Source organism: Haemaphysalis longicornis, unplaced genomic scaffold (genome assembly GCF_048455015.1).
Source record: "Haemaphysalis longicornis isolate Haplotype H1 unplaced genomic scaffold, Haemaphysalis longicornis Haplotype H1 scaffold_1, whole genome shotgun sequence".
Classification (NCBI taxonomy): Eukaryota; Metazoa; Arthropoda; class Arachnida; order Ixodida; family Ixodidae; genus Haemaphysalis; species Haemaphysalis longicornis.
In genome coordinates, this window is record NW_027526203.1 from 1,669,420 (window position 1) to 1,688,031 (window position 18,612).

Sequence of the window (18,612 nt, forward strand, 5' to 3'; positions counted from 1 at the left end):
GTACACCGCGTAAATTTGCCGTTTACGACTCCGCGTAAATTTGTCGTTTACGACCGCTAAGCGTTCGCACAGAGATCAGCTACCTGTAGCAGACTTTGCCCTGTGTCCTCTCCGTCAACATTGAAAGATATCCGCGGTCCCCCGAAAAAAAACGTTTCGAGACAGGGGCGGGGGCAAATACATAGCGCCTATGGGAGGTTAAAGCACGGTGAGAAAAAGTTTCGACTTTACCCTAAATTTCGAGATATCTGAGTTCGATTGATTGATTGATTGTAGGGTTTAACGCGCCGACAGAACGCAGGCGATGAGGCCCGCCGTAGTGAAGGGCTCCGGATTAATTTTGACCATCCGGGGATCTTTAACGTGCGCCAAAATCTCGTACACGAGGGCGTTTTTTTGCTTTTCGCCTCCATCAGAAAAGCGGCATTATTTTCAGTGCTATTCGGGTGTTTGAAAGTGTTTTATATCGCCGAATGAGGTATATGTGCATATCGAAAGCAGCCTTGTACTGGAACGCTCAACAGGGGAACCTCCGACACACACCGTGATGGTGAGTATCAACAAAGAAGGGCATGAATCTCTGATACGACAGCTAATGGTGGTGGTTATATACAGAGGCAGAAGCACTGGTATTAGTCTGTAGTTATCCCAATAAGACGGCTTACAACAACTAGCACAGGTAGAACGCTTTAGAAAACTCGTAATATATGTATTGGAACTTCAGGAACGCGCATTCTCGTACAGGGAACTTATTGCACAAGGCTGCACGTATTCTCTACTTCATAACTATGGCTGCTCAAAATCCTCACTGTACAAAGGAAGATTAGGGTGTAGTAATAGCCCTCTTTGTCCAGAAGCACAACTTGAGCGTTGGGGACCTGTAAGAACTTGGCGAAATGTACTATTCATCAGTAATATTTTTTGATTATCTTTTCGTATCGCGCACGAATTAAAATTGAGCGACTAACAAGGCGAGCGACTTTTTCATTTATGCGGAAATTAGCGTGTGAACCAGTATGCAGCTACAAAACGTGCCGTCAACTAAATGCGCGCAGAAATTCCACTTGATGTCGCAAACAGAAAGCGGGAAGCCCACCTTTTCCTAGATGCGAGACGCTAAGAAGTTAAATCCGCTCCCCTGCCGCACACAAGCCTTTCTATTCGTCGATGAAAGCCGTCACTTCGATAGTGAAAACATGGGAGAGGCGAGTCTCCCGACAAAAACACTTGAAAATAAGCCCGTCAAACACGATGAAGCAAGGCCACGTACTTCTTTTGCTATTCGCTCGATGTCTCTACGTGTTAGTTCTCTCCTATTCTATATGCCTCCCGTCACTCATCATCGGCGCCATGAAGGTTGGCAGCATTATTAATCTTGTCAGTGCGACTGCATGAAAACTTGTTCTTGTGGTGAGGCAACCACGTTTGCAAAGGCCACGAAAGCAGATGCCTCACTCGTGACTGATGCTGTGGCAACATCGTCTCTATCCTCACTCGAACCCTCTCGTTGCCTTCTATAGTGAGACAAAGTATGCTGCTGGCTTTGATTTTGCAATCTAGGTGCCGTGGTAGCAGCTTGGTGACGCGCTGAAAGTTAGGAGAGAATTGCGAGCGCCACGTTAGGCTTAGCGCAGGCAACCAAAAGGCAACAACCGCGCCCTCCTCTAAGCCTGAAACTTTAAATCGTTGCCGAGTTTTTTACTACCACGGGCTTAAAAAGCGAACTACGATTCGGTCCCACCTACGCAGACCGAGCCTCGCTCACGCATCGTTGCTACCACCCCCCCCTTTTCTTTTAAATATGAACCGTACTTGGAGAGGGCATAGATAGATAGGTCTTTATTTGGTTTCTGTGAACAGCCGAGTGGCCTTCGGGACAGGGCACCTTGTCGTGAAAATACGGCAAAATACAATAAAGTACACAGAAAAAACTATAACAAAGATACACAGTAACCAGCAGGTGGTGCCTATGAAAGAACGAAAAAAGATATAACAATTACAAAGTCGCAACATGTCAGCAAAATATGTCGGGTGAAACAAACATGGAATTGTAGTTTTGTTGTAGACGCGTCATTGAACAGGGCAAACGAATGTTTGGATATAATGGATAAAAACACTTCGAGTCTTTCCCAGATGGGACTCGGAATTGTAACGACGCCAAAAGTTCATCACAGTCGATATTGCCGCGCACAACTTTTTGTAAAAAGTTCATATCTCGCATTCGGCTCCTATCTTGCAAATACACTATAGTCTAGGTCAGCTGATATGGAGTGTAAGCTATAAAAACGGTGGCGACCAATATATCGATCATACACTATACGAATGAATGATTATGCTTAAGCCTAAGTAATAATGAATGTAATTGGAAACATTTCAAAATTATGAGCCATTCAAGTCTGTGCAGGTGTATGACCAGCGATGCTTTTTAGCACACGACATAGAGGTACCGGACACAGAATTCATTGAAAAGAACAAGAAAAATTTTAATTTCTTTAGCGTTGACGGCGGTCATCCCTATATAAGACACAGATGTACACGCACACACTTCTTTTTGACTTTATTGATCCTAAAAATGGTACCTATTGATAACTCTACTGAAGATGTACATCTAAGTGATACGTATAAGCTTGAGGTCCAAGTCATGTTTTGAATCGCGTGCGACTTGGGTGGCAATCGCGAGCTTACCACATACACTGGGATGATCGTTTTTAGACAAATAGTGGTTTACAGGTGACTTTTTGGGGGATATTAAAAATCCATATAACCCAAGCCGTGCAAGTTTCGCCTAAATACTGGATGTTGTTCGTATCCCCTGCCCCCAAAAAGTTGACGCCGGCGTCTTTTTTTTTTTTCTTGGGGGGGGGGGGGGGAGGGGTGTTACCAGATCGAGACAACCTTGACCCCCACATATCCACCCGCATCATACTCACATGCCACTCAAGGGGGTTGGTCAATTCCCATTCCCACGGCGTGGTCAATTCCCATTTGGCTGCGACGTGATTATACCCATCACCATAAAAAGACCGCATTGTTTCCCGCGTCTCGTATTGCAGTTGTGTGTGAGGGACGCCGTAGCGTCTACCTCAGAGGCACTTGGCAACTGTCAAAGACTGCAAAGGTATGCCTCAGATATGAGGAAGAACTGAGGAAACACAAGTATGCCACACGACGAGCAAAAACCCAGGCACTCGCCGCACCTAAACTCAACGACGAAAAAAAAAAAATTACGCTGTCTTCCCACGTGGGAACCCTGAGGAGATGCAAAGCATCTCGAGTTTGCACGAGTTTGCGCGGCTTTGCACGGAGTTCCACCAACGTTCATCAGGGTTCCCACGTGGGAAGATGGTGTAATTTATTTGGTTGTGAGTAGTAACGTGTTACTTGGTTGTTAGAGTAAAGACACGAGTAGTAGCGTGTTAAATTTCTTCTTTAATTATCAAGTAGTGGGTGACGTTTTGCCTTTATCATAACGGCTTTATGGTCGGTAAAGTGCAGCGTCAACGGCTGTCATATTAACGGTTCGATCTTGAAATTACTGAACGCGAGGTCTATGCACGTTCCCCGTATAGTCGTCGGTTCTTCGCAGCACTGCCAGAATCGTTAGCGTCCATTGTCAGCTCATCGGACGGCGCAGCGTTGTCTCGACAGAAAGCAGCAACTGAAGGGAGCAGCGGCGCGGACCTGGTTATCTGGAGTGGAGAGGAGGAGGGGGGAGGATGAGCAGCGCGCACAGGTGGTGTGGAGAGGTGGAGAGGAGGAGCAGCGCACGCGCTATCGCACAGGTGGTGTGGAGAGGAGAAGGCGTTATCACAGCTGTTATGGAGAGGAGGAGAGGTGTGGACGCCGGACCCCGGACGACGAAGCCTCGACTAAGAGCGTCACCCCCGGAAGTCTTTTCAGGCCTGCGCCCAGCAATCTGACGTCAGTTCCGCCCGGCAGACTCTCGGGGAACCCGCAGCGGCAGCGAGCGCAGCTCGGGCGGCGCGGGTCAGTTCGGGGGCGCGGTGTTGACGGTGTTTCACGTTTGTTGCTTTCCGTTGTTGTTTCGAGGCAATTTCGTTTCTGTGCGTGATGCTGGAGTGATGCGACAATGCCGAATAAGTGCTGTGTACCGTGATGCACCGGCAGCTGCAAAACAATAAAGAAGATACAAGTGTTTTCCTTCCCGAAAGACACCGATGCTCTCAAACAATGGCTACGCGCCCTTCCTAGGAAGGACTTCGTGCCGACTTCGTGCACTAAGGTAAGGATTTGTGATGCTCCTGTTCTCACCTTGTCGTTGCTTGTTCGGGTAGAAATCACCTATGATGGGAAGTACTTGAGCGTGTGGCCGCCGGGCCTCGCGAAGCGCTGACGCCAGCAGTCGATGAAAATCGTCCAGAAAGGCACGTTCGCAGCTAGGATGGTCAGCTGCGCTTTGTTCACAAACAGTGCCGCGGTGTCGTCCATTCTTGCAAGCTCTCTGTGGCAGCGCTTCGTGGAGCGCGGTGACGCCATGCTCCCGTGTTTCCTTTCATGTTGCTTGTACCGCTTAGCGCACCGCTTTTATTTAGATGCTTCCGAAACGTAGGTAAACTTTGTTTTAGCTACACGGACTGTAAAAACGGTCATGCAAACGGGAGCGCATTTTTTTTTTCTTTGAGAAGTGGTGTCTCAGACGTTCATGAAACGTTTGTGCAGGTGTGCGCGGATCATTTCGACGCTTCATGCATCGAGAAGACGACATCGTACACGGATCCAAGGACAGGGAGAGTTATTGAAGTTGCACTCCCAGTACCACGGTTGCGTCCTGGATCTGTCCCAACGTTGTTTCCCGGCTGTCCATCCTACCTATCAGTACGAGACCAGAGCACGAGAGAAACCCCTGACGCCAAGAGGAGCCGACAAAAAGCCTCCCAACTCGCCCGTGCCGTGGAAGAGTCGCTGGCGTCATATGAAGCGGAGCAAGAACGAGACGGGTTTTCGTCCCTCGAAGAACTAAGGACTCGCCTGCAAGGGTTGTCAGTGTCTCCGAAGTGGACTGTGATTCATAAAGAAGAGTGCTCGATGTTTTTGAACATTATCGACTACCATGAACCTTGGTTGAATGCGTCAGTGACAGTGTTTGCAAACCTTAAAGTCTTTGCCTGCTATCGAGGCCCACCAATCAAGAACCTTGGTAGTGCTGTTGTACCGGACTCAGTTCAAAAAGTAAGTTCCTTGTTGGAAATTTCGCACAACCTGTGCATGCTGTCTGAGGAGCGCTGCACTTGTCACCACCTGGCGCAAACAATACATTCCCTTCTGGACAAATGGGAAGGCAGCATTGATGAAGGGAAGAAAGAGACGGTGAACTTTATGAAGGAGAAGCTACTACTGCTTTCTGCAGAGCGCATTCAGTATAGCGCACAGGTGATGGTGTTTGCATGCATCTTGCGTACAATATCACCGCATGCCTACAAGTTCCTGAGAAGCACAGGTAGACTAACTTTGCCCCATCTAAGCACTATTAGAAATGTGTGCTCGTCTATTCAAATGTGCCCACAAGTTGATTCTTCTGACGCCACTTTCCTTCAGTATGTGTCTCAGAGATTCAAACATCTGCAGCTACATGAACACACTGTGACGCTGATGCTTGACGAGATTCATATCAAGCCTTGCTTAGATTACACAGGTGGGAACATATGTGGTGCAGCAGTTAACTCCAACGAAGTGGCCGCATCGGTGCACGTATTTATGATACAAAGTTTGCTGAGCGCATTCAAAGAGGTGGCGCACATTCTTCCGGTAAAAACCTTACAGGGTGAAGATCTTCATGCCATGCTGAAGAAGGTGATCCTGGGCTTATAAGAAATTGGATACAGGGTCATAGCCGTTGTCTGTGACAATAACTCGCTGAACAGGAAGGCAATGAAGATGTTTCTGCCAGAACCAAAGCTTAGCCCTGTTTACCCGCACCTGGCAGACCCAGATCGGCCGTTATTTTACGTGGTGGATGCTGTACATCTATTTAAATGCGTAAGAAATAACTGGCTCAACCAAAAAAAAAATGCTGGAACTTGCTTTTTCTACCCACGCTTCGAGCTTTCAAACAATGACGTTCATCCCGAATACATGATGACTGCCTCATTTAAGCATTTGAGAGATTTGCATAAAGAGGAGTCACCCCTGCTTCTAAAGTCTGGGTATGGCTTGACGTCAAAAGCTCTAAATCCAAGCAGCTTTGAACGACAGGACGCCAAACTCGTACTGCAGATTTTTAATCCGCACGTAGCCGAAGCCCTGGCCTCTCGCAACGGTCATACCGATTTTCAACATGCGACAGCAACCGCTGAGTTCATCAAAATATTTCTTCGTTGGTGGAGCATTGTCAATGTAAAGACACCTAGTAAGGGCTTCCATGACTGTAATGCTTACGAAGAGCCCATGTCAAACCCCACAGATTACCCAAAGGCAAGTTTTCTAAGTGCTTTTATCACATGACTCGATGTTTGGGAATTTTATAGGCACGACACCGGAGTACTTACCCAGGAGACATTGAGTGCCCCGAGGCTCTCTGTTCAATCCCTTTTGGCATTGGTGAAGTACTGCATTAGTGAGCTTCACTTTAAGTACAGCCTGCTAGGGAAACTCCAGACGGATCCCCTCGAGAGTCGTTTCGGACAGTACAGGCACATGGCTGGTGGGCAGTATCACATATCTGTTCGACAGCTTTGCGAAACCGAGGGAAGGATTCAACTTCAAAATGCCCTTCCAAGGATGAGCAACGATGATCTCAGAGGCATCGAAGAGATGGACAGTATCAGGGATGCGGGCACCTCTTTTAGTGTTCATGTTAGCGATGCTGACCTTGATGAGCTCAGAGCACAAATGCCGGTAATTGGCTATGTTGGGGGGTATTGTGCACATGCTGCAATGAAAGTTCTCAAGTGTGAAAGCTGCCAGGGGCAGTTGGTCGTTACTGGAAATACGACGGAAACAGGAGAGGACACCCATTCTTTAATCGCACAACTGGATCGTGGTGGCCTCAAATTTCCCTCTGCTCTTGTAATTGCAGTAGTTATGTACACGGAGGTTGTAGTTAGAAAGCTCATGACGAAAAGTACCTCCACCCAGTTACTCCATGGGCCGAACCAAAGGAATGTCGTTCGGCCACTTACACTGGACTCTCTGCCAAGGCTTGATGACATATACGTGTGAAAACGGGCACACCTACGAGTTCCTCATCACATTGGTTGCAAACTGTGCAGCAAATATAATGCTCAACAGCTTGTGCAAGCAAAGGAACGATCTTTTACGCAATGAAAAAGACCAGAAGGCTAAAAATAGAAAAGCCCGAATTTTTCTTGGAAAGTAATTTTCCAGGCGTCTTTCTCTCCACATTTATTCTTGTGAAATTGCGCTGAGGGTATTTGATTGCACAGTCACGACTTTATTTCCTTGGCATACTTCTGCCTAATGTAATATGAGCCTTGTTTCCGGTTTTGTATGTTTCAATAACAGTACATAGTTTTTTATTCTCTTTTTTCAAGTTGTTGGCTTTTAACAGTGCTGTACTCTTTTTTTTACTCAAACTGCCTCGGTGCCCACTGTAGCAAGTGGCTAAGGCGTTGCGCTGCTGAGCACGAGGTCGCGGGTTCGATTCCCGGCCGCGGCGGCCGCTTTTCTGATGGAGGCGAAAAGCAAAAACGCCCGTGTGTACGAGATTTCGGCGCACGTTAAAGATCCCCAGGTGGTCAAAATTAATCCGGAGCCCTCCACTACGGCGCGCCTCATCGCCTGCGTTGCGTCGGCGCGTTAAACCCTACAATCAATCAATCAATCAATCAAGCCCACTGTAGCAGTTGGACGGTCCGTTTTGGTACATGAACTGTGTACACTTTCCTTGTGCACTCCGTGTACAGACATGTTGTGCACTGGGATTTGTGTTTTCTTGGATTTTTGTTTGTGATTTTTTTCCCTAGGACATGCACCTACCTGTAGCAGTACAACAATTATTTTCTTTCTGTCATTTATCATGTCGTGGTCCACAATTTAGTCACCAGTGTTATGTATTGTATTTTTTTGGCAAGTGTTTGAACCTGCAGTGTGATATCTTGTGTTGCTACTGCTACTATGATAAACGAATGGTATGTTTTCCTCTAATCTGCAATTGAAATGAAAGTGTGCTTTTTATGTTCCAAAGCTCGGGCATGTTTTTAGCGTTACAATGTGTTTTGTTTTGTTTTCTGAGTTTTATGTGGCAAGATATTGTGTTCTGCACTTTTGGCATATTTTCAGCATTAAGTGCAACATCTTGTGTTGGCTGTCGTCTATCTGGACCGAGAACAATGCGCACTGTGATATTTATGCAGACGGCGTCTGGCTGCGATAAATAAATATGCATTATTCCATTCACGATATTCATTATTTCTTGATACCTTGATAAATCCCCGCTGCTGTGGCTAAGTGGCTAAGGCGTTGCGCTGCTGAGCACGAGGTCGCGGTTTCGATACCCGGCTGCGGCGGCCGCTTTTCTGATGGAGCCGAAAAGCAAAAATGCCCGTGTGTACGAGGTTTCGGCACACGATAAAGATCCCCAGGTAGTCAAAATTAATCCTGAGCCCTCCCCTACGGCGCGCCTCATCACCTGCGTTGGGTCGGCGCGTTAAACCCTACAAACAATCGATACCTTGATAAATCGTGCGGACATGGTGTCGAGAAACCTCGCCTGAGTCAGTAGGCGTGAAGGGCGCGCGAGGCAAGCGCTCGCGGCTGGCGCAGCCACCCAGCGAAGGGCGGCCGGCGCGATGTGACGTCGTCAACGTCACGTCACGTGACGCGCAGGCCTGGAAAGATTCCGGGGGTGGCGCTAAGAGATGCTTTGCATCTAAAAAAAAAAGCACCATGCAAGTTTATGACTTGGATCACGACACGAGGACGAAGAATTGAGACAACGCAAGGCTGGAGCTAAACGTCACGACCGTGAACACGGTGTAGGACTAATAGAACGCGAGACGGAAGCAAAACGTCGTAAGTGCCAACAAACATTTAGAGGGACACTGAAGTGATTTGTAAACAATGCGGGATTACTAGCGCAAATAGTAGTTCAGAGTCCATAGGGTATGTTTCGATCACTCTGAGTGCGCTTACTCGAATTTATTTAGTAGAAACATCAATTCGAAAATTCTGTCCTCCTCTCTGCATCCTCGCCCATTTTCTGTGGCGTTTGCGAGTGACGTCAGGAGGAAATGACTTGGCTTCACTTCGCTACTGCACGGCTCACCGACCTTCCGACAGAGTTAGTCGGCCCAGCGTTTAGTCCGCTGGCGGCCGACGTACGGGTCGTAGCAATTTGTTCGCTCAGTTGAAACTAAGCCACGACACGTTTGTGAATGGAAGAATGTGAATTTTTTTACTTTGTTAGTTTGTACCTTAAGTTATTTGTTAGTATCAAGCTCCATGCAATTACAGGTCGCTCCACACAAGCGCTGCACAAGCGCACATGCGACGCTTCGCTGACTGGTACGCTAGTAGGAAAATCGAAGGCCACTTGAAGGCGGGAGAAGAGTCAGCGAAGTCAATATAGGTACTAAGGAAATAAAATCAAGCAAATTTTACCGTACAGCGTAAAACTAGGGATAAGAAGCACTTTTTTGCGCTGGGTTAACAAGCACAGCGGTCAGCAGCATGACCGCACATCTGCGAATGCTTTTCCGTCTAAGAAATGCAATTGCTAGACGTGAAATACTGAGGAAATTTGGGGGACGCTTACTGCACGAGCGCTATACAGCAAACAGTCGCCTGAGCTGGTTGAAATGCTAAAACTAAATAAAAGTGTAAGCTGGTTTTACATTGTACACCTTTTATTTCCATCACCGGTAGCGCTTGGCTGTGGGCGAGTGGCTTGGAGCGCTAGGAATGTTATTTTGCAAATCGCAAGTTGGAATCCTCAGGTGATAATTTTTTGTAAGTAAATTTTTTATTTTCGGCCGATGTTTTCTATACTGAGTTCACCATTTTTGGGCCGTAACGTTCATTGTTCCACGAGCGAGTTCGCTGAACGCGCGCAGATTGACTCTGACGCGCTAGCGAGTACTCGTTGGCGTAATGTTGCCATAAGCACCGACTGCTTGCGGGCAGTGGGCACAGGCCCGAGTCAGCAGACTCTTGGCCTGGTTTGAACACGACTTTTACGATACATGCATGAGTAAGGCAAGCTCTAAGGATGGGGAAAAAGCGCTTGGCATTTGAGCGTCTGCGATGACGCGGAGGGCGTTCATCCACTGCGTGCATCGGCTAGTGATTGCTACGATTCTAAGCCGTCCTCGGAGGCTTATCTTATGCATTTTAGAGCCTATAACATGAAATAAGTGCAGTATAGCGATTATTGAGATATCGAGAATGCTTATCCAACGATAACGGCGGATAGGCAGAACCGAAACCGAAACTTGTTTGAATGCTAATCTTGGACATCTCCGATCACGGTGCACCTCCTCGCGACGTCACAGCCTTTAGTTGGTGCGGCCGCCGCAGACCGCGCATGGTAGTTTTTCTTCTTTCGGGCTTTATAAAATAATTACCGACTTATCGACCGGGCAAACGATGAAAAGTGAGTTAATTTCAGCCAGTCTACGCAGTGCAAGCAAAAACGGGAGTTTGACATGAGCTTGACTTCAGTGTCCCTTTAAGGCTTTCGCCGTAAACACAGATAAGAAGCTTTAAGTGTCTCTACGATTTTTTTTTCACTCTTCTAGAGATTAAAAAATCCGCTACAGGGCGCAAAGAATAACAGCTGCGGCAAGACCGAAACAAACAGTTCCGTACCCTCGAACAAAGCCATTGCCATTCTTCTTTTTACTTCTTTCCTGGACCTCCCTCTTGTTTATTCCTCTCCTTCCTGCCAATTACAACCGAGCAGGTTATTCTAATTCGGGGATTCCCTGAGCGCTGTTCGCAAGCATGCGGTGGCGGTGTTACGTGTGTGCGTACAATTGTATATACGCTTTCGCATTGCCTGGGGCTATGTTATGCCGTCATATATTTCCTTCCCATCTCAACGAAGCCTGACGCATTCGGGAAACTGCGACCGTGTAGTGCCCTGCAGAGCTTACGAACTTACCGCCTTGCTTTTTTTCCTTTGTTGTTGACTTCGAGTGCGCACGGTGTTCTCTGTTTGTTGAGGGAAGGAGAGCCTCGGAGGAGCGGACTGCGGAGGGTATAACGGCGAGGAGGGCTGGGAAAACACTGGCTTCCGTCGAACAGGAATGTTTCGGATGATGACCGGCAATTTCATCCGCACGAGTCGTGGGTCACGGCGTAATTGACATACTTTCAGCTGCATTTTTTTGGTCTCTCGTCATTCCGATGCCCTATCTTTAGCGTGCGCAAATGACTGACCAATTAGCCCAACGCAACTACGTTTTTAGTATTGCTTTGCCAACCATCGCGGTAGTACTGCGGCTTAGGAGGCTACGGTTTTGAATACTGACCGCAGTGGCAGTATTCCTAGTCGAGGAGAAAGGAAAAAAATTGGCCGCGTATCTGCTCCTTTCTTTTCAAATGACGCCAAAAGACGATAGTCTTTATCGGCTTTTGCGAAGTAAATGCCTCCCTTTTCTTTCCCGCTCACCTCTCATGTTGTTCCTCTTGCGTCGCGCTCCTCCCAAGGTAAATACGCCAAAGGTTTGTTTAAATCATTTTAAATTTCCCGTGTTCCACTGCAACAAACCGGGTGTCTCGATGCGAACGCTGCCGTACGGCGAAGACACGCGTTAATCGAGGCGCCCTACTTCAACGTTTATAGAACCGCGTTTCCCTACTCCACGTGCGTTGCAAGCAGAATGTGGAACCTATCTAGTGGAACCTTGCGTGACTGTTGCCGGTTGATTTCTTAAAATGGCACCATAAGCTATAGTGGCGCGGGCGACAGCAGGCGACGGCGGAGTGAATTCTTTTTCTGCAGTTGATGAAGTATTTAATTTCCGAAAAGTCAAGCATGTTTGATTTTTCTATAAAGGAACACTGCAAATATCACTTCTGTATTGATTTGTTGCCTCATATTTGCGTAATGTCTTGTTCTTCTTCAACAATGTTGACAAGTATGAACATTACACCGGACACAGACGGGTAGATTTAGCTGTGACTATATAAGACTATTGCGCAGGCGTTGTGTTGCTTTGGCCGGGTGGCTGAATCGAGTCACAGACAGACAGACGGACAGACATACAGACAGACAGACAGACAGACATAACGACGGACCAAAATTTCTGGGTTTAAGTAGCCCAAGAAAGACTATCGTCTTTAAAAACCGCCAGTGTAGATGACGCATGGAGATTACCGGGTAGATTCAACTGTGGTGAACGGCAGAACTGGAATTATGACACTTCTATGTTACTTTATTTTTTAAAGACGATAGTCTTTCTTGGGCTACTTAAACCCATAAATTTTGGTCTGTCTGTATGTCTGTCTGTCTGTCTGTCTGTCTGTCCGTCTGTCTGTCTGTGACTCGATTCAGCCACCCGGCCAAAGTAAAACAATGCCCATCTAAGTCCGGTGTAACGTTCATACTTGTCAATATTGTTGAAGAACAACAAGACATTACGCGTATATAAGACAAGAAATTAATACAGAAGTGATATTTGCAGAGTTCCTTTAAAAAAAATCGTACATGTTTGATTTTGGCGAGAATAAATACTTCATCAACTGAAAAAAAAAAAAAATATCACTCCGCCGCCGCCTGCTGTCACCCGCGCCATGTAGCTTCTGGCGGCATTTGAATACATCAAGTGGCAAGAGTTACGAAAGGTTCCACAAGATAGGTTCCACGTTCTGCTTGGAACGCACGTGGACTAGGGAAACGCGGTTTTATAAACGTTGAAGTAGGGCGCCTCGATTCACACACGTCTTCGCCGTACGGCAGCGTTGGCATCGAGACACCTGGTTTGGAGCAGTGGAACGCGGAAAATTTAAAATGATTTAGGCAAACCTTTGGCGTCTCTACCTTGGGAGGAGCGCGACGCAACAGGAACAACATGACAGGTGAGCGGGAAAGCGAAGGGAGGCATTTACTTGGCAAAACTCGATAAAGACTATCGTCTTTTGACGACATTTGCAACGAAAGGAACAGATACGCGGCCAATTCGTTTTGTACAAGGGATGGGATTGAACATTTGATTGATTGATTGATTGATTGATTGATTGATTGATTGATTGATTGATTGATTGATTGATTGATTGATTGATTGATTGATTGGTTATTGATTGTAGGGTTTAACGCGCCGACGTTACGCAGGCGATGAGGCACGCCGTAGTGGAGGGCTCCGGATTAATTTTGGCCACCTGGGGATCTTTAACGCGCGCCGAAATCTCGAACACACGGGCGTTTTTGCTTTTCGCCTCCTTAAGAAAAGCGGCCGCCGCGGCCGCCACGGCCTTGGGCTAAGCAGCAGGGTGGTATTGAACAGGGGTGGGGCTTTGATATAGCATTGGTTGTTCCTAAAAGATTCAAATTGTAAGGACTTAAAAAAAATGAGCACGGAGACTCGATCTACCACCTGAACTTTTAGAATATGCAAAACTATATACTAGCCACGATTGTGAAGTAAATGCTTTTTCAAGCTGTCAGATGCGCCTCATCTTCTTTGAGGCTCAACAATGTGGGTAAGGTCGGGCAGGAAATTGGAATAGTCAATCACAAAGGAAATCTCTCCAATATTAAGCACACAATGTGAAATTAAACAAAAAGCTGTGGAATAATGGCGAAAACAGGAGTAGTGGGCACGGATCCTAGAAAGTAGCAAGAGCAAGCTTATGGTGTGCGCCTTGGCCATGCCCCAAGGTATCTGCTCCACTACACCGACCCCCTGGGAGAAACTCCGAATCCCCTCTGCCGCGGCACTATGGCGTATTCAGGTTAGAGGGGGGAAGTGGGGGCTATGATGTTTCCCCTCAAGCGCCCCACAAAGTAGCATTAACAATGAAATAATGAAATTACTCACGGCACTGAAGTCTGCTTAAGTTCTTTGTAGGCGAAAGCGTGTCGATACTAATTAACAACTATACTTTACTTAAACGTGTGTTTTTATTTACGCTTTACAGCAGCGGCTATTTTTTGACCGGGCAAAAACAACAACCACCACGGCGCTTTTTAACAGAATGGGGAACTTGAGGCTTTCTCTGTGAAAAGACCGCTACAAGACAAAGTACAGGAGAGGCAGACAGGACAGGCGTCATCATGTCGGTCGCGCTCGTCCTTTGTTTCGTATTACTCTTGTTACTACTAACTATCATTATCCTGAACTAATTAACTCGACCAAAAGCGCATTTTATTACCAAGCCTACAGTGCGTGTCATTCCAATCTCCGCTCCACTCGGTGTTCTATGGTATCCCCCCACACCGGATCCGGCCCTTTCGCGGATTACCCCGTACAGTAGTGAGCTCGCTTAGGGTGAACACGGGAGCGCGTGGCCACCGGTACTATCAGAGCAGCCTACAGTGAGCTGCGCGAAGCAGCACGCATTCGCTGTGCATGTCGAGCCAGAATTCGCTTTCAGCGTGCGCATCGCGTCATCGGAGCGAATTCTCGTCTTCTGCTATGTTGCGCGTCGTGTGCTAATGGTGACGCTCCTCAACCTCGAATCCGCTATCCTTGTATGAATATGCCTGATAAAGACAAAAAAAAGTGCTTTTCCCCCCTAAATCGAATCGAGGTTGTAGTGCCCGAGCTCACTTCAAGCTCTCAATTTATTTCTGATAAACATTGTTGACATGCGTTCTCTCGGTTTCAGTGGCAACCACTTACAAAAAAATAAAGTGCTATTAAAATGAGCCTCATCTTTTAACGAGTCTGCTTGACGCAGGCTGGCGGGTTGCGCTGTGACGAACCGATTGCACCGCATTAAACCTAATAAACGAATAACCGTTCACTCAGAATCATTTTTCCTGCGGATTGCAGTTTTCAGTTATTTATACAGCGGCCGGTAGCTTCACCGCTACACGCAAGATGAAGTTAGCAGACGACGTCCGACGCTCCGATGACGTGATGCGCGCGCTGAAAGCATAGCCGATCGCTCGACACGCGCAGCGCATGCGTGCTGCTTTGCGCATCACACGGTAGGCTGCTCTGATAGCACCCGCGGCCATGCGCTCCCGTGTTCATCCTATAGAGTTTCTTACAACATACACTAGAGAGGAATCTGGCGCTAGCGTCTATACGACTCGCACCAAGGCCGTCTGTGTCGTCATGGACCGCCATTACCATAGAGTTTCTTACAATAGACACTAGAGAGGAATCTGGCGCTAGCGTCTATGCGGCTCACATCAAGGTCGTCTGTGTCGTCATGGACCGCCATTGGATCATGCACTCGCCTAAATTTCATCATTGACTTGGATTGAAACATTTAGTGACCGCAAATTTACGAAGTCCCACAAAAACGCGCGAAATAGTGTGCAATTATGTAAGTGGAAAATAAAACAGGCTGTTTTAAACTAAAAAAAAGGAGGTAAAGCGTATGTTTGCCGGAACGTTTGTGCCTGCTATTTTGCAGGCCAAGGTGGTTGGTACGAACAATGTTAATATTTGGGGAGGAAACTCATTATAGACTCTTATTTTATTAACTTCACCACAATTTCAAATAACAAGTTGTTTGAAGAGTTTGGAAAGTTTCTGCAGCGTGCCTATGAAAACCTCACCTTCGTGGTGAACCTTTCAGCTGCAGTTTAACAAGAAAAAAGAAAACGTTGCGTTAAACAGTCTTGGGCGATGACAAGACAGGACGGATTCAGGCGCCCGTATCTGCCGTACCTTGTCTTCATCGAGGTATGTTTTGTTTATTTTTTCGTCAGCTACAAACTTCGCGGCGGCATATAACCCGCTCAGTCATACGTCCTTCGACTGCGGCATGACCAACGTCAGGTGCGATCACGGACTGCCTGCTGTTTCACTGAACACAGCTACCACAGAACAGGGAGTATTTCGGCTTCCTCGTAGCTCGTAGGCATGGTAATGCAGAGTGAAGAAATCAAATCCCCAAAACCGCTTAAGCACCTAACAGTCATGCCAAAACCCAAGCCGAAAAAGAGGGTCTTCCCGTAAACCCCCACAACGCCATGGATTACCAGGCGCAGTTTACTCTCCAATATACATATTAAGAAACTATATGCGTGTTCAACCTAAGCGAGCTCACCACTTCAAGGCGCAGTGAGGGCGAACACGGCATGACTGCGCCGAATTCGCAATGGCTGGCACTTGGGGTGTATACGTCGAAAGCTACTGCACAGCTCTCAGAATGGACCTGTGCTTCATCTTTCGTCATTGTGTTGGACAGTCTTTAAATGGAGAAAAGATTTCAGCGCGAAAGTTTCAAACGTTTCTGATCTGCCCAAGTGAATGCAGAATGCCTGAACGCGTGGCAATCATCGCACTAAGAAACACTTTTTTTTAATCGATAGGTGGGAGGGCGCTGCAGTCGCCGAAGCGAGCGGACGCGTTCCAGGTCGGCTCTCGCGGAAATGCTTGTTTAGGCAGTGAAATCTTGAATTCTGCTGTTTTAAAGTATTCGACGAGTCGCAGAACATCATCCGCTGCGAATTGACACCGGATTCAACGCGGAGGAAGCCGGATTTTGGGAATTATTGGACTTTCTGTGCACCGAACGCCACGCTTATGCTTAGCTAGGTCTGACCGCCTCGGGCGGCCCCGGCCCCAGTGGGCAGCCTCCACCGGTGCGCTATGGATCTAACAACGGAAATGGACGTGAGTACGGCCACAACAACAATGGGACTGCAACTCGGCAGCCATGAAGGGAGGACAAGCGTTGAAGTACCCGGCGAAGACTTCGTGCCCGGCGACACGGCGGGGTGGACGGCCCCCGGCAGGCGTGCCAAGCGTGTCGGCACCAAGGAGGTTGTATACAACCTCCTTGGTCGGCACCGATCCGAAAGCCGGTGAGTCCGTTTCGACAGAACATCAATCTCGACACAAATATTTCTTTTTCTCCCCCTATACCTACTCTTTCGACTCTCCCACCCTCCTCGCTTCTGCTCGGCCGGTTTAGGTGTCGGCGAAACGCCAGACAGTTACCGGCCTCTTTCCCCCTCCCCCCCCCCAACAATCACTTCCTCCTCCTCCCCTCCTCCCCGGGAAAGAGCAAGCTATGCGAAGCGAGTGACAGCGGCAATAACGCGGGCAGCACGCATTATTGTACGGCCACGTGGCGGCCTTAACGTCGCTCGCACGGGAGCCACGACCATCATGATGGCCGTAATAACGGCAGCGGGAGTGACCAAGGAAGAAGCGCGAGCAGATACGATCTGTTCTAACGCGACTCAGTACATAATCGTTGTGAGTACCCCGGACGAGCGACGAGCGGGACTATACAACAGAATGAAGAACCTGGTCGTCGGGGGTATAACACACGAAGTGTGGACATACCGGGCCGCTAATGAAGGAACAGTGAAAGGTGTAATTAAGGGGGTGGACGTCGCAGACACTTCCGAGGACATCAACGAGAACATTGTGAATCCGACCAACCCCACTGCGCTACAGGCGCACAGCATTGGCACGTCAACAGCGGTCATCGTGCTATTCGACGGTGCCAAAGTGCCAAACTACATCAAGTATGGGCCAATGCTGATGCGATACGTCCTGTACCGCAAGCACTTCGATGTGTGCAAGCAGTGCGGGAAGGTCGGTCATAGTACAGACGTCTGCCCCTACCTGGATACGAGGGTCTGCGTCGCCTGCGGGGAGCCGAATCCCGGCGAAGATCACCAAGAACGCTGCAAACCGAAGTGTAAGCTGTGCGGCGGACAGCACGCCACCGGAAACCGAGAGTGCGGTAACAAGTTCAAGGTCCCATACGTCGTTAAGAGGCGCCAGTGGGATAGAAAGCAGAGACAACAGCAACAACCGCAAGACGACAACGAGGAGTTCCCACCGCTGCGACGAGAGCGAAGCGTCAGCCGAGGACCGCAGTCCTCGGCTGACGGCAGAGCGGCGCAGGCGGTCGTCAAGGGCGCTCCTGGTCAAGGCCGGCGGCGACGGCGGGGAACCGGCGCTGGGAAGCAGCTGGGCGAGCGGCGTTGACTGCGCGGAGCGGTTCAAGGCGTCGAGGCAGTGCGGAGAACGTGGCGGAGCGGGAACGTTCGAGATCGAGGGGCGGACCCGGAGACCAGCGAGGGAACGCCGACAAAAAGGTGGGCTGGCCCAATGGATCTCCCAAAGCTCGAACCCCTGAATTCCCCTCTCCCCCTGAATCCCCCCATTCAAACCCCCTACCCCTTTCCAAGCTACACAGAGCGAAAACGCAACAATCTTAGAGTTAAGGAACGTTATCGAAAGACAGAACGTGCTAATTCGGGAGCTTATAAGTAGGCTAGAAAATATTGAGAATAAATCGCACAAGAAAGAATCAAACAAACATGAGGAGACTATAGCGAGTGACAAAAGAGAACGGCCACGCAAAATGCCGAGGAAAAGGTCGCCTCTCGCCGCTGTTCCCAAGCCAACACCGCCTACACAGAACGTACGACCGCAGAAACAAGAGGAGATGGACACCGAGGAAGTCCCACAGGGTACCAACAAGCAGACAAACACGACGCCGAGGGCAGAAGAACAGATCCAAATGTCACCTGGAGAGACGGCCATTCTG

General features: G+C 48.3%; 1 protein-coding gene and 1 pseudogene across 1 annotated transcript in view; one reads left to right on the top strand and one right to left on the bottom strand.

Moving 5' to 3' along the window:
- The window catches only part of LOC144174891 (uncharacterized), a 113,961-nt gene that overhangs the window by 39,462 nt on the left and 55,887 nt on the right, over positions 1 to 18,612 (bottom strand). The window lies entirely within an intron of this gene.
- Positions 4,091 to 8,353, top strand: LOC144173889 (uncharacterized; annotated as a pseudogene).